We start from the raw sequence: 26463 nt of genomic DNA, 5'->3' as shown, positions 1-26463 counted from the left end.
AGAAAACATTGATGTTACTATTAAGCTTGCTAATAGGGATACCATTAAACCTGTTGGGATTGTTAGAGATGTTGAAGTTTTGTGTGGGAAGGTTAAATATCCTGCTAATTTACTTGTTCTTGCTTCCCCACAAGATGCCTTTTGTCCAATTATTTTTGATAGACCCTTCTTGAATACTGCTAGTGCTAAGATTAATTGTGAAAAGAATATTGTCACTATTGGCATAGATGGTATGTCTCATGAGTTTAATTTCGCTAAGTTTAGTAGACAACCTCATGAAAGGGAACCACCTAGAAAGGATGAGATTATTGGACGAGCATAACAATATTTGCTAGACCATGAAAACGATATGTTTATGAAGGAAAGGGAAGAAATAGATGAGGTGTTCCTTAAACAGGAACCTATGCTGAAACATAACCTTCCCGTTGAAATTCTTGGGGATCCCCCTCCACCCAAGTGTGATCCCGTGTTTGAACTCAAACCATTACCTGATAATATTAAGTATGCTTATCTTGATGAAAAAGAAATATATCATGTTATTATTAGTGCTAACCTTTCAGAGAAAGAAGAAGAAAGATTATTGAAAACTCTGAAGAAGCACCGAGCAGCTATTGGATATACTCTGGATGATCTTAAGGGCGTTAGTCCCATGTTATGTCACACAAAATTACATTGGAGGACGATGCCAAACCAGTTAGAGATCCCCAAAGACGATTAAATCCAAAGATGAAGGAAGTGGTAAGAAAGGAGATACTAAAGCTCCTTGAGGCAGGTATTATTTATCCCGTTGCTGATAGTGAACGGGTAAGCCCTGTCCATTGTGTCCCTAAAAAGGGAGGTATTACCGTCGTTCCTAATGATAAAGATGAATTGATCCCGCAAAGAATTATTACAGGTTATAGGATGGTAATTGATTTCCGTAAGTTAAATAAAGCTACTAAGAAAGATCATTACCCTTTACCTTTTATTGATCAAATGCTAGAAAGGCTATCCAAACACACACATTTTTGCTTTCTAGATGGTTATTCTGGTTTCTCTCAGATACCTGTGTCAGCGAAGGATCAATCTAAAACTACTTTTACTTGCCCTTTTGGTACTTTTGCTTATAGACGTACATCTTTTGGTTTATGTAATGCACCTTCTACCTTTCAAAGATGTATGATGGCTATATTCTCTGATTTTTGTGAAAAGATTTGTGAGGTATTCATGGATGACTTCTCTGTCTATGGATCCTCTTTTCATGATTGTTTGAGCAACCTTGATCGAGTTTTGCAGAGATGCGAAGACACTAGTCTCGTCCTGAATTGGGAAAAGTGTCACTTTATGGTTAATGAAGGCATTGTCTTGGGGCACAAGATCTCCGAGAGAGGTATTGAAGTTGATAAAGCCAAAGTTGATGCTATTGAAAAGATTCCCTGTCCCAAGGACATAAAAGGTATAAGAAGTTTCCTTGGTCATGCCGGTTTTTATAGGAGGTTCATTAAGGACTTTCTAAAATCTCTAGGCCTCTGACTAATCTATTGCAAAAAGATATTCCTTTTGTCTTTGATGATGATTGTGTAGAAGCGTTTGAAGTGCTTAAGAAAGCTTTGATCATTGCACCTATTGTTCAGCCACCTGATTGGAATTTACCTTTTGAAATTATGTGTGATGCTAGTGACTATGCTGTAGGTGTTGTTTTAGGGTGAAGAGTTGATAAGAAATTGAATGTTATCCAGTATGCTAGTAAGACTCTTGATACTGCCCAGAGAAATTATGCTACCACTGAAAAATAATTCTTAGCAGTTGTGTTTGCATGTGATAAGTTTAGACCTTATATTGTTGATTCCAAAGTTACTATTCACACTAATCATGCTGCTATCAAATATCTTATGGAAAATAAAGATGCTAAGCCTAGACTCATTAGATGGGTTCTCTTGCTCCAAGAATTTGACTTGCATATTATTGATAGAAAGGGAGCTGAGAACCCCGTTGCAGATAACTTGTCTAGGTTAGAGAATGTTCTTGATGACCCACTGCCTATTGATGATAGCTTTCCTGATGAACAATTAGCGGTCGTCAATGCTTCTCATACTGCTCCTTGGTATGTTGATTATGCTAATTACATTGTTGCTAAATATTTACCGCCTAGTTTCACATATCAGCAAAAGAAAAAGTTCTTTTATGATTTAAGACATTACTTTTGTGATGATCCACACCTTTATAAAGAAGGAGTAGATGGTGTTATTAGACATTGTGTGCCTGAGCATGAACAGGAACAGATTCTACGTAGGTGTCACTCTGAATCTTATGGAGGACACCACGCTGGAGATAGAACTGCACACAAGGTACTACAATCTGGTTTTTATTGGCCTACTCTCTTCAAAGATGCTCATAAGTTTGTCTTATCTTGTGATGAATGTCAAAGAATAGGTAACATTAGTAGATGTCAAGAAATGCCTATGAATTATTCTCTTGTTATTGAACCATTTGATTTTGGGGCTTTGATTATATGGGACCTTTTCCTGCCTCTAATGGTTATACACATATTTTAGTTGCTATTGATTACGTTACTAAGTGGGTAGAAGCTATTCCAACTAGTAGTCCTGATCATAACACTTCTATTAAAATGCTTAAAGAAGTTATTTTTCTGAGGTTTGGAGTCCCTAGATATCTTATGACTGATGGTGGTTCACATTTTATTCATGGTGCTTTTCGTAAGATGCTTGCTAAGTATGATGTCAATCGTAGAATCGCATCCCCCTATCACCCGCAGTCTAGTGGTCAAGTAGAGTTGAGCAACAGAGAGCTCAAATTAATTTTGCAAAAGTCTGTTAATAGATCTAGGAAGAATTGGTCCAAAAAACTTGATGATGCTTTATGGGCCTATAGAACTGCATACAAAAATCCTATGGGTATGCCGTATAAAATGGTTTATGGAAAAGCATGTCATTTACCTCTTGAACTTGAACATAAAGTATATTGGGCTATTAAAGAGATCAATTATGACTTCAAGCTTGCCGGTGAGAAGAGGTTATTTGATATTAGCTCACTTGATGAATGGAGAACTCAAGCCTATGAGAATGCCAAGCTCTTCAAAGAAAAAGTCAAACGCTGGCATGATAAGAGGATACAAAAACGTGAGTTTAACGTAGGAGATTATGTGTTATTATTCAACTCTCGCTTAAGATTTTTTGCAGGAAAACTTCTCTCAGAATGGGAAGGTCCTACGTTATCGAGGAGGTCTATCATTCTGGTGCCATAAAAATCAACAACTTCGAAGGCACAAATCCGAGGGTGGTAAACGGTCAAAGAATTAAACACTATATTTCAGGTAATCCTATCAATGTTGAAACTAATATTATTGAAACCATAACCCCTGAGGAATACATAAGGGACACTTTCCAGAATGTTCTAGACTCCGAACAGGCATAGGTATGTGGTACGGTAAGTAAACCGACTCCAAAACAACTCCAATGGCAACTTTTATCAATTTTGGAATATTTAAGAATTTTAGGAAGAAAGAAGTAGTCCGAAAGGGACACGAGGCTCCCACGAGAGTGGAGGGCGCCCCCCCTGTAGGGCGCGCCCCCCTGTCTCGTGAGCACCTCGTGTGCTTCTCGGACTCCGTTTTCTCGTATGTTACATATTTTGGTCGGTAAAAATTCATTATATATACTCCCGAAGGTTTTGACCACCGTATCACGCAAATATCCTCTCTTTTCGTTTCGAGCTATTCCTGTTGCAGAATTAAGCAAGATGTCTTCTCAGGAGTCAGTTGGGGAGAGCCGGGTGTCTCACCCAACTCCAGGTCCAGGAGCAAATAGCGATGTCTACCACTTTGGACCATCAACGGAGGAGGAGATGGAGGCTGATTTGAAAAGGATAGATGCCATGGAAGAAGATCAAGAAGTCACCTCTCATCTCTGAGCAGAATTCATGATAGGGGAACTATCGAGCGTGGCTGTTCCAACTTCGGTCATCCCTTCCAATTCTAAATTTCTTTCTTATGAAAATATGAAAAAGAGTTTCACTTGTTCTCCAGAAGCTATGCAGCATCCTTGGGTAAAAGGAGCTTTGGCCGTTACGGGTAAGCTCCGTAAAGAGATTATGGATCTCAAACAACAAGTCGATAAGCTTGAGGAGGAGAACCGCATCATGAAGGGCATCATCGCCAAGAAGATCATAACACCAACCGTGAAGAAGGAGAAATAATCACATGGGTATGGGCACTCCCCTTGGCAACTGCCAAGCTTGGGGGAGGTGCCCCGGTATCGTATCACCATCACACTCCTATCTTTATCGCTTTATTTAGTTCGATCCTTTTAGTAGTATCTTGATCTAGTAGATTGAAGTTTTGATATCAAGTAGTTTGAGTTTTGCTTTGTGATCTCTTTTTGTATTCGAGTCCGCGAGCTATCTATAATAAAGATTAGTGTTGAGTCAAGGGCTTTGCTATGTGCTATGATCTTGAGAAAGTAGAAAGAATAAAAGAGTTCATATTGATCTTATGGATAGTGATAACTTCACACATAGAAAGTATGAGGCATAAAAATTGTTGGGAGTTAATGAACGTAGCATAGGTCATCGTTGCAATTAATAGGAAGTAATAAGGGAAGAGAGGTTCGCATATAAATACACTATCTTGGACATATTTTATGATTGTGAGCACTCATTAAGTATGACATGCTAAAAGAGTTGACGGTGGAGAAGGAAGATAAGTAATGATTTATGTTTTCTCGCATCTCAGTTAAAGTATGTTGTCATTGACCTTCCGAACATGTTGAGCTTGCCTTTCCCCCTCATGCTAGCCAAATTTCTTGCACAAAGTAGAGATACTACTTGTGCTTCCAATTACCCTTAAACCCAGTTTTGCCATGAGAGTCCACCATATCTACCTATGGATTGAGTAAGATCCTTCAAGTAAGTTGTCATCGGTGCAAGCAATAAAAATTGCTCTCTAATTATGTATGACTTATTAGTGCAGAGAAAATAAGCTTTGTACGAACTTGTTGTGGAAGTAATAAAAGCGACGGACTGCATAATAAAGGTCCACACACGAGGGGCAATATAAAGTGACGTTCTCTTGCATTAAGATTTTATGCATCAACCCTAAAAGCGCATGACAACCTCTGCTTCCCTCTGCGAAGGGCCTATATTTTACTTCATGTTCTTACTTTATGCTTTTATTTTGCGCTTGAGTCAAGGTGATCTCCACCTTTCCCTTTTTCATTTTATCCTTTGGCAAGCTCTTTGTGTTTGAAAGATCATGATATACATATCCAATTGGATGTTCATTAGCATGGGCTATTATTGTTGACATCACCTAAAGGTGAATATGTTGGGAGGCAACACAATAAGCCCCTATCTTTCTCAGTGTCCGTCTAAAACTCCATAACCACAAGTATTGCGTGAGTGTTAGCAATTGTAGAAGACTATATGATAGTTGAGTATGTGGACTTGCTGGAAAGCTCTATTGTTGACTCTTTCTGATGTTATGATAAATTGCAATTGCTTCAGTGACTGAGATTATAGGTTGTTAGTTCCCAATGAAGTTTCTGAACCATACTTGACATTGTGAATTGCTTGTTACTTGAGCATAGGAAATCATATGACAAAATCTATATATGTTGTTGTTATTAGAATGATCATGATGCCCTCATGTCCGTATTTTATTTTTATCGACACCTCTATCTCTAAACATGTGGACATATTTTTTGATTTCGGCTTCCGCTTGAGGACAAGCGAGGTCTAAGCTTGGGGCAGTTGATACGTCCATTTTGCATCATGCTTTTATATCAATATTTATTGCATTATGGGCTGTTATTACACATTATATCTCATTACTTATGGCTATTCTCTCTTATTTTACAAGGTTTACCATGAAGAGGGGGAATGCCGGCAGCTAGAATTCTGGCTGGAAAAGGAGCAAACGTTGGAAACCTATTCTGCACAACTCCAAAACTCCTGAAACTCCACGAAACAACTTTTTGGGATTTATAAGAATTTCTGAGCGAAAGAAATAGGCCAGGGGGCCCACACCCTGTCAAGGAGACAGGGGGCGCCCCCTATAGGGCGCGCCCCCCTATCTCATGGGCCCCCTGGTGGGCCTCCGGCGTCCATCTTCTGCTATATCATCACTTTTACCCTAGAAAAAATCGTGGGCAAGCTTACGGGACGAAACTCTGCTCCACGAGGCGGAACCTTGGCGGAACCAATATAGCGCTCTGGCAGAGCTGTTCTGCCGGGGACACTTCCCTCCGGGAGGGTGAAATCATCACCAACGTCATCACCAACGATCCTCTCATCGGGAGGGGGTCAATCTCCATCAACATGTTCACTAGCACCATCTCCTCTCAAACCCTAGTTCATCTCTTGTATCCAATCTTGTATCCAAAACCACAAATTGGTACCTGTGGGTTGCTAGTAGTGTTGATTACTCCTTGTAGTTGATACTTATTGGTTTACTTGGTGGAAGATCATATGTTCAGATCCTTAATGCATATTATTACACCTCTGATTGTGAACATGAATATGCTTTGTGAGTAGTTACATTTGTTCCTGAGGACATGGGTGAAGTCTTGCTATTAGTAGTCATGTGAATTTGGTATTCGTTCGATATTTTGATGAGATGTATGTTGTCTTCTCCTCTAGTGGTGTCATGTGAACATCGACTACATGACACTTCACCATTATTGGGCCTAGAGGAGGGCATAGGGAAGTAATAAGTAGATGATGGGTTGCTAGAGTGACAGAAGCTTAAACCCTATTTTATGCGTTGCTTCGTTAGGGGCTGATTTGGATCCACATGTTTCATGCTATGGTTAGGTTTACCTTAATACTTTTGTTGTAGTTGCGGATGCTTGCAATAGGGGTTAATCATAAGTGGGATGCTTGTCCAAGTAAGGGCAGTACCCAAGCACCGGTCCACCCACATATCAAATTATCAAAGTACGGAACGTGAATCGTATGAGCATGATGAAAACTAGCTTGACGATAATTCCCAATGTGTCCTCGGGAGCTCCTTTCTCATTATTAGAAATTATCCAGGCTTATCCTTTGCTAAATAAAGGATTGGGCCACCTTGCTGCACCTTATTTACTTTATTTACTTGTTACTCGTTACTATTTATCTTATCATAAAACTATCTATAACCTACAATTTCAGTGCTTGCAGAAAACCTTACTGAAAACCGCTTATCATTTCCTTCTGCTCCTTGTTGGGTTCGACAATCTTACTTATCGAAAGGACTACGATAATTTCTACACTTGTGGGTCATCATGGGCCCCCTCTACTACTTTCTTCGCCCAGTTTTTGTTATTAATTCCAAAATTAACTTTCGTGGAGTTTTAGGATTTTTGGAGTTGTGCAGAATAGGTCTCTAACATTTGCTCCTTTTCCAACCCAGAATCATAGCTGCCAGCATTCTCCCTCTTCATGTAAACCTTGTAAAATAAGAGAGAATAGGCATAAGTATTCTGACATAACGTGTAACAACAGCCCATAATGCAATAAATATTTATATAAAAGCATGATGCAAAATGGACATATCAACTCCCCCAAGCTTAGACCTCGCTTGTCCTCAAGTGGAAGCCAATATCGAAAAATATGTCCACATGTTTAGAGATAGAGGTGTCGATAAAATAAAATACGGACATGAGGGCATCATGATCATTCTTATAACAACAATATATATATATGGGACAACACTATTCTAATCCTGGGATTAGAATAACTATTTGGATCACGGAGAGCTTATATATGGAGTGACGGGATCCTTCCAAACTCCCGAATCGGTAAAAAAGGAAAAAGATCTTCACCCACCCCACCATCCCCACGATCCCCTCCCCGATCCCATCTACCATCTGCTACGAACCGCACCACACCGACACCACCGCCTCCCTCCCTGACCGGCGCGGCCACCGCCGCCTCCCTCCCTGACCGGCGCGGCCACCGCCGCCTCCCTCCTGGGCCGGCGCGGCCCCCGCCTCCCTCCGCCCGCGCAGCCACCGCTGCCTCCCTCCCCGGCCCGCGCAACCACCGCCTCCTCCTTCCCTGGCCCGCGCAGCCGCCACACCCCCGCTTCCCCCCGCAGCTGAGCCACCTCCCCGGATCCCCGATCCCCACGCCGGCGCACGCCCTCCCCGGAGAACCCCGCCGCCGCGCCCTCATCCTCACCTCCAAGCGCTGCCATCCCTTCGCCATGCAGCGGTCCTAGCCACCGCGCGGATCACGCTGCCACCACAAACCTCATCGTTGATCCAGTCGAGGGGGCGGCTGGATCCAGCCGGCCACGACCCCCGGCAAGGCATGGGAAGCGGCGTGCACGGAGCAGCCTCCTGCTCCCCCCTTGCACCAGCTCCGGTCATCTTCCCCACGCTCGGCATATCGCGACACCGGTTCTTGGACTTTCAACTGCAGTGCAACTTCCTTCCTCGAGTACAGGTTGCCGGTTCGCCGCAAGCTGGCCATATGGTCGCCATCGCTCGTGTGTTACCTGTTGTCGCTTCTCTCAGCGACCTTCCTCGGCAAATTTCATTGAACTTCACCATGATCATGGTTCCAAAAAAAATATGGAAGTTCAAAAAGTATTGGTTGGGCAGCATGCACACAGTCTCGCCTCTCCTCTATCTTGTGCTCCAGGAGAACAGGCCAGGACGCAATTAAACATCAATGGTGAATTTATGCCGAGAGAAGGTTCTGATTACGTGCTCTGTATATGCTTTTTGATATGCCAAATGAGAACAGGTACTGTTTTTCTTCAAGTTGTTTTGCTGATGTTTGAGAGTTAATATTGTAGATGTTTAATGGATATGAGACTTGTTTTGACCTTGCACTCTTAAAAAAGACCACCCTACATTAAAAAAAGAGCACCCAAAAACTTTCCTACATGTAGATGCATCTGCGCTCACATCTTCGACCTCCTTCCTGTATATTATGTACTTAAATGTGCTTAATGAAAAATAAGTTCCTGAGAAGTTCATATATTATTATGTGGATAGGTCATGTAGAAGAACTACCCAGTAATTGAAAATTTTAAAGACAACAAATTTCTGTAGTGATTTGTACGTGTCCAGTCCAATGTGTTGGTCTTCTTCACTCTGTATTCACATTCTAGAAAATGTGTTCTATTGTTTCGGCAATTCTTCCTTATGTAAATGACTCTACGCTGAGCACTTCTAACCTGTCGTGGAGAAGTTTTGTATTAATTAATTATGAACTTTTACAAATGGAATTGTTTTTCCATTTTGCAAAAAAACCAGAGAAGTTCAAATTAAATTAATAGAGCGGTTTGATGTTCATAAAAAAAGAAAAAATCTCATTTATAAAACAATAAAAACACAAATAAACCAAGAAGTTAAGTTCGAATAAACCAATGTTGAAAGAAAACAAAAAGAAAGGAGAAGTTCAATTTCTAAAGATGACGTGGTTCGACGTGCTAAAAAATGTTGAAAGAAAACAAAAAGAAAAAGCAGAAGTTCAATTTCTAAAGATGACGCGGTTTGATGTGCAAACCAATGCAAAAACAAGCACAAAAATGTTGTTTTGGTGTCTTAAAATATTATTATTCATAAAAAAAGATTAAAGAAATAAAACTAGGAAGTCCATATTAAAAAGATGGAGAAGTTCGATGATTATAAAAAACTCAAATTTTCCTCGTTATTAAAGAAATGGAAACAAGAAGTTCAAAAATAAAATAACAAGAAGTTAAACTTTTAAAAATAGAGCGCTTCAAATTTCATAAAAAAATTAAGAAATAAAACCAGGAAGTCCAAATTAAAAAGATGGAGAAGTTCGATGATTATAGAAAACTCAGATTTTCCTCGTTATTTAAAAATGGAAACAAGAAGTTCAAAAATAAAATAACAAGAAGTTCAACTATTAAAAATAGAGCGCTTCAAAATTCATATAAAAGGATTAAGAAAAATAAGATTCAAAATTCGTAAAAAACTCAAATATTTTCATGTAACCGAGAGAAGTTCAGGTTGATAACTGCTAGAAGTTCATGTAATACACGGTGTGCATTTTGTATTAAAAGATAATAAAAAAGCGAAGGCAATTTTTTTTGTTGTTATAAGTTCAAGTCCTTTGTTGGAGAAAGTTAAAAAAATTATTGTGAGAGAGATTTGTACAAAAGGAATAACATTTGTGTAACACTTACGAATGGATGAGAAAATTACAAACAAAAATACGTCACAGAAGTTCAACGTGAAAACAGCATGAAGTTCAACTACTACGCTGAATGAATTTCAGATGAAAAACTTCTAAAATCATCGCGAGTATGAAAAAATGATCAACACGGGAAAGTTACGTGCTTACAGCAGCTTTCCACTGGTATATCACTTGCTCAATTCCGGTGAGTGGATGGAGAGTTACGAGCAGTGGATGGATACCTACGAGCAGAGAAATCACGTGAAAAAATAGAGTGAAGTTCAGGTACACGCGCCGAGAAGTTCAGGTTCTTCACGCGATGCATTTTCAAATAATCTGTTTCGCGATAGAGGCAGAACGAATGATCCCGCCGTTTTCGAAATTACTTGAAAATGGCTACGAATCAGAGAAAACCATCAACATGAAATTTTTTTGCATTTTCCGTAGCTTTTCAATGGTATCTTATTTTCCCAATTCCGATAAAGTTTGTAGAAATTACGGTGAAAATACGTTTTTTGCCATTTTCAAAACTGACGTAAAACCGTAAAGAATTGGGAGAAACAATACATACCAAAAAGTTTGGCATTTGTTCAAGCTTTCCAACGCCATATCATTTGCTGCATTCGGACGCACGGTTAAAAAATTAGCTCAAAAATACGAACTCGGTAGGAGTTTGACCATTTTCTAAATTACTCTTAAACCATTCAAAATTAGAAAAAAAAACTTTCAAAATGAAAAAGTACCACATTTTCATAAGCTTTCCAACGCAATATCATATGCCTCCATTGAATTAGCCGTTTAGAAATGACATCGAAAAAACAAACTCAGCTGTTCGGTTTACGAAATTTTACGTTTTTTTCAAATTACTCTTTAACCATAGGGAATTAGAGAAAACTTTCAACATGTGGAAGGAGCGGTTTTGCAGCAGCTTTCGAATGCCATATTATATGCCTCATTCCAATAAACGGTTTAGAAATGCGATTGAAAATACGATTCACGTTTTTTGTATGATGAAAAAATGGTTTTCAAAACTGCTCTTAAACCACTTACATTTTGCCAAAATTTTAAGTTGGGTCATGATACTGGTGTCCATAGCTTTCCAACGGTATATTGCAAGCCCCATTTGGGCAATGTTGACAGAAGTTCAACCTAGCACTAGGGGAAGTTCACGTCGAACAACTCGGGCCGTAAAATTGCAAAAAATGCAATTTCTTCACGACCCGAAAGCAAAATCCGCCAGCGAGCAAGATTTCTATTTAAAACTGGTATTTAGTTGGTAAAAAACCTTTCTAGATTACACTAACATCATATAGAACACTACTAACCAGAATAATTCGCGGGGGAAGCCACGGTCGCAAAGATAGCCCGAAGGTCGGGTTCGTACAGAGGGAAGTTCAGGCGCGTGTACAAACAAAAATACGTCACAGAAGTTCAACGTGAAAATAGCATGAAGTTCAACTACTATGCTGAATGAATTTCAGATGAAAAACTTTTAAAATCGTTGCGAGTATGAAAAAATGATCAACACGGGAAAGTTGCATGTTTACATCAGCTTTCCATCGGTATATCACTTGCTCAATTCTGGTGAGTGGATGGAGAGCTAGGAGCAGTGGATAGAGATATACGAGGAAAAAAAAGCACGTGAAAAACAGAGTGAAGTTCAAGGTTTCATACCGAGAAGTTCAGGTACTTCACGCGATGCATTTTTGGCGAATCTGTTTCGCAATAAAGGCAGAACGAATGATCTCGCCGTTTTTAAAATTACTTGAAAACGGCTAGGAATCAGAGAAAACTGTCAACATGAAAAAGTTTCGCATTTTCCGTAGCTTTTCAGCGGTATATTATTTGCGCCATTCCGATAAAGTTTGTAGAAAATACGGCGAAAATAGGTTTTTCGCCATTTTCGAAACTGACTTAAAACCGTAAAGAATTGGGAGAAACAATACATACCAAAAGGTTTCGTATTTGTTCAAGATTTCCAACACCATATCATTTGCTGCATTCGGACGCGTGGTTAAAAAATTAGCTCGACAATACGGACTCGGTAGGACTTGAACCATTTTCTAAATTACTCTTAAACCATTCAAAATTAGAAAAAAACTTTTTATATGAAAAAGTAGCGCATTTTCATAAGCTTTCCAACGCCATATCATATGCCTCCATTGGATTAGCCGTTTATAAATGACATCGAAAAAATGAACTCGGTTGTTCGGTTTATGAAATTTTATGTTTTTTCAAATTACTCTTTAACCATAGGGAATTAGAGATAACTTTCAACATGTGGAAGGAGCGGTTTTGCAGGAGCTTTCCAACGCCATATTATATGCCTCATTCCGATAAACGGTTTAGAAATGCGATTGAAAATACGATTCACATTTTTTGCGCGAAGAAAAAACGGTTTTCAAAACTGCTCTTAAACCGCCTATATTTTGCCAAAAATTTAGGTTGGGTCATGATATTGGTGTCCATAGCTTTCCAACGATATATCGCAAGCCCCATTTCGGCAATGTTGGCGGAAGTTCAACCTAGTTCATAGGGAAGTTCAACGTACTACTAGCGGGGCAGGTCAGCTTGTGATCAGAATATTATTCTCATCCCGTGATCAGAATAGTGTTTATGTGTGTGTGTGTGTATATATATATATATATATATATATTGTCATGTGATTACTTATGGTAAAGTAACAATTTGTTCACAATGTCAAGTATGAACCAGAAACTTCATTGAAAACTAACTAACTATAATCTTGGTCATTGACGCAATTGCAATTTATCATAATATCTGAAAGAGTCAATATGAGAGCTTTTTAGCAAGTCCACATACTCAACTATTATTTAGTCTTTCACAATTGCTAACACTCACGCAATACTTATGGGTATGGAGTTTTAATCGGACACAGAGAAAGATCTTATAGTGTTGCCTCCCAACCTTTTACCTCAAGGGTAATGTCAACAATAATAGTTCATGCTAACTTACATCCAATTGGATATATATATCAGGATCTTTCCACCACAAGGTGCTTGCCAAAGGATAAAATATAAAAAGGAAAGGTGAAGATCACCATGACTCTTGCATAATGTATAAGACAAAAATAAAAGATAGGCCCTTCGCAAAGGGAATCAAAGGTTGTCATGTGCTTTTATGGTTGGATGCACGAAATCTTAATGCAAAAGAACGTCACTTTATATTGCCACTTGTGATAGAGACCTTTATTATGCAGTCCGTCGCTTTTATTACTTTCATATCACAAGATCGTATAAAGCTTATTTTCTCCACACTAAAAAGTCATACATATTTAGAAAGCAATTTTTATTGCATACAACAATGACAACTTACTTGAAGGATCTTACTCAATCCATAGGTAGGTATGGTGGACTCTCATGGCAAAACTGGGTTTAAGGATATCCGGAAACACAAGTAGTATCTCTACTTGTGGCAAAGAATTTGGCTAGAATGAGAGGGAGAGGCACATTCAACATGTTGGATGATCCATGACAATATACTTTATTTCGGATATAAGAAAACATAACCCATTATGTTGTCTTCCTTGTCCAACATCAACTCTTTAGCAATGTCATATTTTAATGAGTGCTCACAATCATAAAAGATGTCCAAGATAGTATATTTATATGTGAAAACCTCTCTTTCTTTATTACTTCCTATTAATTGCAACAATGACCAAAACTATGTTTGCCAACTCTCAACAACTTTTATTCATCATACTTTCTATATGTGATGTTATTCCTCTCCATAAGGTTCATATGATCTCTTTATTTCTTTTAATTATTTATTTTTCTTTTATTCCCTCAAGATCATAGCAAAATAGCAAAGCCCTTGACTCAACACTAATATTTATTATATAAAGCTCATGGACTCGATTACATCGAGGGATCATAAAGAAAAACTCAAAACTAAATCATACCAAAACTTTATTCTACTAGATCAAGATATTTCTAAAAGATCGAACTAAGTAAAGCGGTAAAGATAGGAGTGTGATGGTGATACGATACCGGGGCACCTCCCCCAAGCTTGGCAGTTGCCAAGGGGAGTGCCCATACCCATGTGATTATGCTTCTTTCTTCGGAGGTGGTGATGATGAGGTTGTTGATGATGTAGGATTGCCATCCATCTTCCAAGGCATAGGCTCCCCATCATAGAAGGATGATCGAGTCTCTGGGATCCTCAAATCTGCAGCCAAACTCATCCTCTTGAATCTATATTCATACTCACAGTTTTGGTTTTGAAGGTCATAGATTTGGGCCTGGAGGTGATCGATTTTCTCATGAAGCTTGAAGATGGTCTCCCCAATATTCTTGGCGTCTAGCTTGTGGTTTTTGGTGAACTCCGCGATCATCATGTGGTTGGAGTTGAGTCCGCGTTCCACCATCCCTTGGCACTTCAAAACTTGTTGTTCCATTGCTTCGAGTTTTGTCTCCACGCTTCCGATCCTCCTTGTTCCCTCAACATCGCGGATGTGCAGCACCCCCTCACGCATCTCAATGGTTTGAGGGTGTTGCAGTGATACGTCTCCGTCGTATCTACTTTTCCAAACACTTTTGCCCTTGTTTTGGACTGTAACTTGTATGATTTGAATGGAACTAACCCGGACTGACGTTGTTTTCAGCAGAATTGCCATGATGTTGTTTTTTGTGCAGAAAATAAAAGTTCTCGGAATGACCTAAAACTCCACGGAATATCTTAGAATAAATAATACAAAATCTTCGCCAAAGATGAAGACCAGGGGGCCCACACCCTGTCCACGAGGGTGGGGGCGTGCCCCCCCTCCTGGGCGCGCCCCCCTACCTCGTGGGCCCCCTGGAGACCCTCCGACGCCAACTCCAACTCCATATATTGGCTTTCAGGGAGAAAAAAAATCAAAGAGAAGAAATCATCGCGTTTTACGATACGGAGCCGCTGCCAAGCCCTAATCTCTCTCGGGGGGGCTGATCTGGAGTCCGTTCGGGGCTCCGGAGAGGGGGATTCGTCGTCGTCGTCATCATCAACCATCTTCCATCACCAATTTCATGATGCTCACCGTCGTGCGTGAGTAATTCCATCGTAGGCTTGCTGGACGGTGATGGGTTGGATGAGATTTATCATGTAATCGAGTTAGCTTTGTTAGGGTTTGATCCGTAGTATCCACTATGTTCTGAGATGGATGTTGCTATGACTTTGCTATGCTTAATGCTTGTCACTAGGGCCCGAGTGCCATGATTTCGGATCTGAACCTATTATGTTTTCATGAATATATGTGAGTTCTTGATCCTATCTTGCGAGTCTATAGTCACCTACTATGTGTTATGATCCGGCAACCCCGAAGTGACAATAATCGGGACCACTCCCGGTGATGACCATAGTTTGAGGAGTTCATGTATTCACTATGTGCTAATGCTTTGTTCCGGTTCTCTATTAAAAGGAGGCCTTAATATCCCTTAGTTTCCAATAGGACAAAAGATGTCATGCAAGTTCTTTTCCATAAGCACGTATGACTATATTCGGAATACATGCCTACATTACATTGATGAATTGGAGCTAGTTCTGTGTCACCCTATGTTATGACTGTTACATGACGAACCACATCCAACATAATTATCCATCACTAATCCGGTGCCTATGAGTTTTCCATATACTGGTTCTCGCTTATTTACTTTTCCATTGCTACTGTTACAATCACTACAAAAATACCAAAAACATTACTTTTGTTGTCTTTACTTTTGTTACCGTTACCACCACTATCATATTACTTTGCTACTAAACACTTTGCTGCAGATACTAAGTTTCCAGGTGTGGTTGAATTGACAACTCAGCTGCTAATACTTGAGAATATTCTTTGGCTCCCCTTGTGTCGAATCAATAAATTTGGGTTGAATACTCTACCCTCGAAAACTGTTGCGATCCCTTATACTTGTGGGTTATCAAGACCTTTTTCTGGCGCCGTTGCCGGGGAGCATATCTCTATTCTTTGAGTCACTTGGGATTTATATCTGATGGACACTATGAAGAATTTGAAAGATACTAAGACAACAATTTATCCCTCAACTACGAGGGGAGGTAAGGAACTGCCATCTAGCTCTGCACTTGATTCACCTTCTATTATGAGTAAGCTAACGACACCTAAACCTGCTTCTGCTATTCGTTCCAATATGTCGCATGTTATTGATGATGCCACCTATGCAATGCATGATACTTATGATGAAACTACTTCTATGCTTGATACTACTGTGCCCCTTGGTGAATTTCTAGATGAGAAAATTTCTAGGTCTAGAGAAAGAGAAATTATTGAATCTGAATACAATGATGAAAGTGATGATGAAGATATGCCTACTATTCCTGAGGGTTATCTTTTTGATGTGGAATCTTCTGCAGCTATTTTTGCTTGCCAAGATAGATATGAACTTAAGAGGCTGCTAATTAAATGGAGTAAGGAATCTCTTAGAGATAGAATGAAACCCGACCCTGCTTTTGCTACTTCACCTATCTATGTTCCCGATAAGGATTATTATGAATTTTTTGTTGATCCAGATATAATTACTTTGGTTGAATCTGATCCTTTTTATAGCTATGAATCTGAAACTGTTGTGGCACATCTTACTAAGTTAAATGATATAGCCGCCCTGTTTACTAATGATGAGAGATCGGGCTACTTTTATATACTCAAAATATTTCCGTTCTCATTAAAGGGTGATGCTAAGATAAGGTTTAATTATCTTGATCCTGGTTGTGTGTGTAGTCCCCAGGATATGATTTATTACTTCTCTGCTAAATATTTCCCTGCTCATAAGAAACAAGCTGCCTTGAGGGAAATATACAACTTCGTGCAAATTAAAGAAGAGAGTCTCCCACAAGCTTGGGGGAGGCTTCTCAAGTTACTTAATGCTTTGCCTGATCATCCTCTTAAGAAACCTGAAATACTTGATATTTTTTATAATGGACTAACTGATGCTTCCAGAGATTACCTGGATAGTTGTGTTGGTTCTCTTTTTAGGGAAAGAACATTGGATGAAGCTGAAATTCTATTGAATACTATGTTGACAAATGAAAATAATTGGGAACCTCCTGAGCCAGCTCCAGAGCCAATTACTGAGCCTATTCCTAAACCAACTCCGAAAAAGAGAGGTGTTCTATTTCTCAGTCCCGAAGATATGCAAGAGGCAAAGAAGTCTATGAAAGAAAAAGGTATTAAAGCTGAAGATGTTAAGAATTTACCTCCTATTGAAGAAATACACGATCTTAATTTACCGCCTGTTGAAGAAGTATATGATCTCGATTCTTTATTCACTGAAGAACCTCCTGATCCCGATATCCCGACACAGGTAGTAAAGGTAAATTCTCTCTATAGATATGATAAAGGTGAAGTCGCTCCTACTAAAATTTCTAGTCAGTGCTTGGATGAGTTTGATAACTTTATGTTTAAGCAAGATGACTTTAATGCTTATTTTGGTAGACAATTAAAACAAGATGCTTATATGATTGAATGCTTGGGTGATTATATGGCTAATATTAGAGGTGAACTTAAACTTTTTAGCAAACATGCTTCTATGGTTACCACTCAAGTAGAACAAGTACTTAAAGCTCAAAAGGAAGTGCTTAATGAAATGAATAGTAAGAAAAATGATTATGCTGTTAGAGTAGCTACTAGAACTGGTAGAATGATTCAGGAACCTTTGTATCCTGAAGGCCACCCTAAGAGAATCGAGCAAGATTCTCAGAGAAATAACATCGATGTACCTAGTTCTTCAAAAAAGAAGAAAAAGAAAAATTAGGACTTTGCAAACTTCTAGTGAACCTATTGCTAAACCACCTGAGAATCCAAATGATATCTCTATGTCGGATGCTGAAACACAATCTGGTAATGAACATGAACCTAGTGAAAATGTTAATGATGATGTTCATGATGATGCTCAACCTAGTAATGATAATGATGCAGAAGTTGAACCTGCTATTGATCTTGGTAACCCACAAACAAAGAATCAACGTTATGATAAAAGAGACTTCGTTGCTAGGAAACATGGTAAAGAAAGGGAACCATGGGTTCAGAAACCCATGCCTTTTCCTCCAAAACCATCCAAGAAAAATGATGATGAGGATTTTGAGCGCTTTGCTGAAATGATTAGACCTATCTTTTTGCGTATGCGATTAACTGATGTGCTCAAAACAAATCCTTATGCTAAGTATATGAAGGATATCATTACTAATAAAAGAAAGATACCAGAAGCTGAAATTTCCACCATGCGTGCTAATTATACTTTTATGGATGGAATACCAAAGAAACTTGGAGATCCCAGAGTACCTACTATACCATGCTCCATTAAGAGAAATTATGTTAAAACTACTTTATGTGATCTTGGAGCTGGTGTTAGTGTTATGCCTCTCTCTTTAAATCGTAGACTTGACTTGAATAAGTTGACACCTACTGAAATATCTTTGCAAATGGTTGATAAATCAACTGCTATACATGTCGGTATTTGTGAGGATGTGCCTGTTGTGGTTGCAAACGTTACTATTTTAACGGACTTTGTTATTCTTTATATTCCCGAGGATGATAGTATGTCTATTATTCTTGGAAGACCTTTCCTTAATACTGCAGGGGCTGTTATTGATTGCAACAAAGGCAATGTCACTTTCCATGTTAATGGTAACGAGCATACGGTACACTTTCCGAGGAAACAACCTCAAGTTTATAGTATCAACTCTATTGAAAAAATTCCATCAATTATATTTGGAGGTTTTGAATTTCCTCTCCCTACTGTCAAGAAGAAATATGATATAGTTATTATTGGGGATGTCCATATCCCCGTTGAGGTAACATAGTGTTATTCGAAATTTCTCCGGTTCCATGTCAATCGAAATGAGTTTGTTAACAAGACTTGATCAACCTTGTTAGTGGATTCTTTTTGATGAACATGAGATGGATGAAACTAGAAGCACAACCTTCTGTACCCTCTTTATATTTTCTGTTATTTAGTAGAAATAAAGTAAAATAGTATTTTTCTGTCTGTTTCCTGATTTATCCGTACAATATAAAAATATCCCGAAAATAAAAGTCCTCAGAATGCCATGCCAATTTAATATGATTTTTTGGGAATATTTGAGGATTTACTGTGCAAAAATTACCACGGGGGGAGCTGCCACCTGGCCACGAGGGTGGAGGGCGCGCCCTACCCCCGTGGGCGCGCCCCTGCCTCATGGGCCCACGGTGGCCCTCCTCCACTTATCCATGCACCCATCTTCTTCCTCTGCCTCACACAAACACGAAAAACCAACTCAAGCATGAGTTCTAGCCCCTGTTGCTGTGATTTTCGATCTCCTTGCTCAAAGCACCTCTCGCAAAACTGCTTGGGGAGATTGTTCCTTGGTATGTGACTCCTCCATTGGTCCAATTAGTTTTTGTTCTAGTGCTCTATTCATTGCAAATTTATGCTGCATAGGTGACCATGTTCTTGAGCTTGCATGTCAAATTCATATGGTCCCAAGTAGTTCTAATGCTTGATATAGGCTCTAGGCACTTGTGGGAGTAGTTGATATCAATTTTATTGAAGTTGGTTCACTTTTATTTGAAGTTACTAAAAATTTCAGATTGTTTCAGAAATAATGAAGAGACTTTTGAGGGGCTCGTCGAGTCGAAGGTCGAAGGAAAAACAAAAGGAAGAAGAACAGAAGCCCAAATTTAATTTGCCTCACACTATGGAGGTCCGGCCGTGTGAATGGCCTTCCGATGACTTCTTGAGGAAAGCCAGGATTTATGAGGATTTCTATTTATTGATTGAGAATGCTGGCCTCACCGACTTCCTCCACGACCAACGTCATCAGTATCTCTTACTCACAAATACTTTTGTGCAAAACTTCTACTTTTTCCCTAAGAAATCGCCTCCATCAGTAGAGTTTCATTTATATGACGTTGTCAAGGAGATGCCATTAGCTGAATTTTGCGAGGTTTGCAAAATACCCTTTGAGGGCACCTTGGATGAACCACACCGTAACGAAGTAGAAGCTTTTATTAACACTATCACGGTGGGAGAAACCAGGAAGGTTTCTGATGCAAGGATTACTAGCATACATTTTCCTGTTTTACGCTACTTTGCCTTATTTGCTAGTCGTTGCTTGATTGGTCGCGGAAACTGTGGAAACCTTAGTGTTCCTGATATTGTCATTTTGTTCCATGGTTTATACCGCAATAACTCTGTTAGTATGAGTGGAATTGTTGCTAGATGGTTAAGTCTGAACCGTACTAAGGGCCCCGTCTTTGGAGGCATTTATGCTTCACGCCTAGCTGAATATTTTGAAATACCTATTAGGCATGAGAAGAAAGAGGAAACATCGTTGCCCCGTGCTTATTTAGATTATAAGAGTATGCTAGCGCATGACTTTCTTGTTAAGAGTCGTGAAGGGGAGCTCAAATATAAATTGTACTTTGATAAACATCACCCTGAGACTATTACTTTGCCTGCTCCCTCTTTGTTTAACTTGTCTGCAGGTCCTCACATCGTTCCGTGGGCGGCCGTTCAAGCCTATCGAAATCCTGCACCAGCCCCGGAACCGGAGCCACGAGATGAGCCTCCATGACAGTCTGTTTATTCTTGGATCCAAAGGTGGTTGCTAGCCATTGGCAGTCAGAGTCTTCTTCATCGCAGTATGACCCCAGCTTCACCTACGGGTATCCGCCAGGTTATCCCTGGCAATAGACCAACTTAGGCCAAAAGCCTAAGCTTGGGGGAGTATGTATTTCCCACCGACATTACATTCATGTTCACACACACTCATTGCTAGATGTCAGTGCTCTTACTCTTTCACTGTAATATCCATGCTAGATTATTTTCTTTTTCCTGCCTTCTTATTGTGTGTTTAATAAACCTTAAGAAAAATAAAAAAATAGTAGTAGTTTATTTCTTTGCTGTAGTAATTAAAAAGGAAAACCCAAAAATATTTCCTGTTCTTATTTTGCTTGTTGGGAGCTTTCTCGTGTAAATAGTTTTTATTTCTTTTCTTTTCTTTGGGGGTCAGTAGGAGAAGACCATGATTAAATTGTTGAAGTGGCTCTTTTATGCATCATTGTTAATTTAACCGAGAGACCATATTGCCTTGTCTTCTCATGTTTATTGGATGCTCGCAGATTCCAGCTTAGTCCAATGCATGTTCACTCTTATTATTATTCACACCGTTCGGTCATGCAAGTGAAAGGCAATTATAATGATATATGATGGATTGACTGAGATGGAAAAGCTGGTATGAACTCGACCTCTCTTGTTTCTGTAAATATGATGAGCCCATCATTCTTGATTCAGCTTATTATGAATAAACATGTTGCAATGACAATTAGAGATCATAGTTGCTCGTACCATGCTTGATTAGCTATGAGTTATAATGGTTTACCTTGCATGCCAACATGCTATTAAAATGGTTGTGATGTGGTATGATGGGGTGGTATCCTCCTTTGAATGATTTGAGTGACTTGACTTGGCACATGTTCACGCATGTAGTTGAAACAAATCAACATAGCCTTCATGATATTTATGTTCATGGTGGATTATATCCTACTCATGCTTGTATTCAATGTTTATTAATTTTAATGCATGTTCATGACTATTGTCGCTCTCTAGTTAGTCGCTTCCCAGTGTTTTGCTAGCCTTCACTTGTACTAAGCGGGAATACTGCTTGTGCATCCAATCCCTTAAACCCCAAAGTTATTCCATATGAGTCCACTATACCTTCCTATATGCGGTATTTACCTGCCGTTCCAAGTAAATTTGTATGTGCCAAACTCTAAACCATCAAATAATCATTCTGTTTTGCATGCTCGAATAGCTCATATATCAACTAGGGCTTCCCTTATCTTCCGTCTTAGGCGGGTTATTCTCAAGAGGAGTGGACTCTGCTCCTCATTCACGAGAAAATGGCTGGTCGCCAGGATGCCTAGTCCCATGCTTTATGCAAAGTAAATCAAAATAATTGCAAACAAAACTCCCCCTGGGACCCGTTGAATGTTGGAGGCACTCGTTGTTTCGAGCAAGCCATGGATTGATGCTTGTGGAGGAGGGGGGGGTATAAACTTTACCATTCTGTTTGGGAACCGCCTATAATTTGTTTAGCATGGAAGATATCGTCATCTCTTAGTTGTTATGTTGACAATGAAAGTATGCCGCTCAAAATATAATTTACCTCTATTTCAAAACCGAGCTCTGGCACCTCTACAAATCCCTGCTTCCCTCTGCGAAGGGCCTATCTATTTACTTTTATGTTGAGTCATCACCCTCTTATTAAAAGCACTAGCTGGAGAGCACAGCTGTCATTTGCATTCGTTACTGTTAATTTATATCAGGTATGACTATGATTGGATCTCTTTTACCATGAATTACAATGTGTAGTCAGTCCTTGATCTTTGAAGGTGCTCTGCATTTATGTTTTGTGGTCTCAGAAAGGGCTAGTGAGATACCATCTTGTTATATCACATTACGATTGTTTTGACAAAGTGTTGTCATCCAAGATTTATTATTATGGCTTGCTAGCTGATTATGTTATTGATATGAGTAGACATGAGACCTAGGAGTCATTGCAAATGTGGTTAATTATGATCTTTGCTAAAAACTTGAATGCTGGCTTGACATAGTTACAACAACAAGAGCAAACAGAGTTTGTAAAAGTTTTTCTTTTTCTCTTTCAGTTTGTCAACTGAATTGCTTGAGGACAAGCAAGGGTTTAAGCTTGGGGGAGTTGATACGTCTCCGTTGTATCTACTTTTCGAAACACTTTTTCCCTTGTTTTGGACTCTAACTTGTATGATTTAAATGAAACTAACCCGGACTGACGCTGTTTTCAGCGGAATTGCCATGATGTTGTTTTTTGTGCAGAAAATAAAAGTTCTCGGAATGACCTGAAACTCCACGGAATATCTTAGAATAAATAATAAAAAATCCTTGCCAAAGATGAAGACCAAGGGGCCCACACCCTGTCCACGAGGGTGGGGGGCACCCCCCCCTCCTGGGCGCGCCCCCTACCTCGTGGGCCCCCTGGAGACCCTCCGACGCCAACTCCAACTCCATATATTGGCTTTCGGGGAGAAAAAATCAGAGAGAATAAATCATCGCATTTTATGATACGGAGCCGCCGCCAAGCCCTAATCTCTCTCGGGAGGGCTGATCTGGAGTCCGTTCGGGGCTCCGGAGAGGGGGATTTGTCGCCGTCGTCATCATCAACCATCCTCCATCACCAATTTCATGATGCTCACCGCCGTGCGTGAGTAATTCCATCGTAGGCTTGCTGGACGGTGATGGGTTGGATGAGATTTATCATGTGATCGAGTTAGCTTTGTTAGGGTTTGATCCCTAGTATCCACTATGTTCTGAGATTGATGTTGCTATGACTTTGCTATGCTTAATGCTTGTCACTAGGGCCCAAGTGCCATGATTTCAGATCTGAACCTATTATGTTTTCATGAATATATGTGAGTTCTTGATCCTATATTGCAAGTCTATAGTCAGCTACTATGTGTTATGATCCGGCAACCCCGAAGTGACAACAATCGGGACTAGTCCCGGTGATGACCATAGTTTGAGGAGTTCATGTATTCACTATGTGCTAATGCTTTGTTCCGGTTCTCTATTAAAAGGAGGCCTTAATATCCCTTAGTTTCCAATAGGACCCCGCTGCCACGGGAGGGTAGGACAAAAGATGTCATGCAAGTTCTTTTCCATAAGCACGTATGACTATATTCGGAATACATGCCTACATTACATTGATGAATTGGAGCTAGTTCTGTGTCACCCTATGTTATGACTTTTACATGACGAACCACATCCGACATAATTATCCATCACTAATCCGGTGCCTACGAGTTTTCCATATACTGGTTCTCGCTTATTTACTTTTATGTTGCTACTATTACAATCACTACAAAAATACCAAAAACATTACTTTTGTTGTCTTTACTTTTGTTACCGTTACCACCACTATCATATTACTTTGCTACTAAACACTTTGCTGCAGATACTAAGTTTCCAGGTGTGTTTGAATTGACAACTCAGCTGCTAATACTTGAGAATATTCTTTGGCTCCCCTTGTGTCGAATCAATAAATTTGGGTTGAATACTCTACCCTCAAAAACTGTTGCGATCCCCTATACTTGTGGGTTATCATGCAGCACCTCTGCGAGGTAGGGGTTGATGACCTTCTCGAAAAACTTGTCCTTGGGGGCGCTTGAAGACGTCATGGTGATCTAGATCTGACAGAAAAACAGCTCGAAACAAAGACAGAGGATATTTGCGTGATACGGTGGTCAAAGCCTTCGTGAGACTATATAATGAATTTTTACCGACTAAAAGAAGTATCGTGTAAGAAAATGGAGTCCGGAGAGCACACGAGGTGCCCACGAGGCAGGGGGCACGCCCAGGGGGGTAGGGCGCGCCCTCCACCCTCGTGGACGCCTCGTGTCCTTCTCGGACTACTTCTTATTTTCCTATTTTCTTAAATATTCCAAAACAGAGAAAAATTGATGTTAGAACTGTTTTCGAGTCGGTTTACTTACCATACCACGTACCTATTCCTTTTCGGAGTCTGAAACATTCTGGAAAGTGTCCCTTATGTATTCCTCCGGGGTTACGGTTTCAATAACATGAGTTTCAACATTTATTGGATTACCTGAGATATAATGTTTGATTCTTTGACCGTTCACCACCTTCGAATTTGTGCCTTCGAAGTTGTTGATTTTTATGGCACCGGAACGATAGACCTCCTCGATAACGTAAGGGCCTTCCCATTTAGAGAGAAGTTTTCCTGTGAAAAATCTTAAATGAGAGTTGAAAAGCAACACATAATCACCTACATTAAACTCACGCTTTTGTATCCTTTTGTCATGCCATCTTTTAACTTTTTCCTTAAACAGTTTGGCATTTTCATAGGCTTGAGTTCTCCATTCATCAAGTGAGCTAATGTCAAATAACCTCTTCTCACTGGCAAGTTTGAAATCATAATTGAGCTCTTTAATAGCCCAATGTGCCTTATGTTCTAGTTCAAGAGGTAAGTGACATGCTTTTCTGTAAACCATTTTATATGGAGACATACCCATGGGATTTTTATATGCAGTTCTATAAGCCCATAATGCATCATCAAGTTTCTTGGACGAATTCTTTCTAGATCTATTAACAGTCTTTTGCAAAATTAATTTAAGCTCTCTGTTACTCAGCTCTACTTGGCCACTAGACTGTGGGTGATAAGGAGATGCAATTCTATGATTAACATCATACTTAGCAAGCATTTTACGAAAAGCACACCATGAATAAAATGTGAACCACCATTAGTCATTAAGTATCTAGGGACTCCAAACCTCAGAAAAATAACTTCTTTAAGCATCTTAATAGAGGTGTTATGATCAGCACTACTAGTTGGAGTAGCTTCTACCCACTTAGCAACGTAATCAACAACAACTAAAATATGTGTATACCCAATAGAAGAAGAAAATGGTCCCATATAATGAAAGCCCCAAACATCAAATGGTTCAATAACAAGAGAATAGTTCATAGGCATTTCTTGACGTCTACTAATATTACCAATTCTTTGACATTCATCACAAGATAAGACAAACTTACGGGCATCCTTGAAGAGAGTAGGCCAATAAAAACCAGATTGCAATACCTTATGTGCAGTTCTATCTCCAGCGTGGCGTCCTCCATATGCCTCGGAGTGACACTTGCATAGGATCTGTTCCTGTTCATGCTCAGGTACACAACGTCTAATAACACCATCTACTCCTTCTTTATAAAGGTGTGGGTCATCCCAGAAGTAATGTCTTAAATCATAGAAAAACTTTTTATTTTGCTAATATGTAAAACTAGGTGGTATGAATTTAGCAACAATGTAATTAGCATAATCAGCATACCATGGAGCAGTATGAGAGGCATTTATGACAGCTAATTGTTCATCAGGAAAGCTATCATCAATAGGTAGTGGGTCATCAAGAACATTCTCTAACCTAGACAAGTTGTCTGCAACGAGGTTCTTAGCTCCCTTTCTATCAATAATATGTAAATCGAATTCTTGTAGTAAGAGAACTCATCTAATAAGTCTAGGTTTAGCATCTTTCTTTTCCATAAGATATTTAATAGCAGCATGATCAGTGTGAATAGTTACTTTAGAATCAACAATATAAGGTCTCAACAATATAAGGCCTAAGTGCACAGTGCTTAGAGCCCAACCCACCACGGCCTCCTCCGCCTCCCTCTGTTCTCTGTTCAAGCGATCGAGGCACGCTCGCCATCACCGCCGAACCCACCTCGCCGACCACGCCGCTACAGGCGCCGCGGGTGGATAAAGATCCACCTCTCCTCCCCCCTGGCCTCCTTA

This window comes from Triticum dicoccoides, chromosome 4B (genome assembly GCF_002162155.2).
Source record: "Triticum dicoccoides isolate Atlit2015 ecotype Zavitan chromosome 4B, WEW_v2.0, whole genome shotgun sequence".
Classification (NCBI taxonomy): Eukaryota; Viridiplantae; Streptophyta; class Magnoliopsida; order Poales; family Poaceae; genus Triticum; species Triticum dicoccoides.
This window is presented reverse-complemented; position numbering follows the sequence as displayed.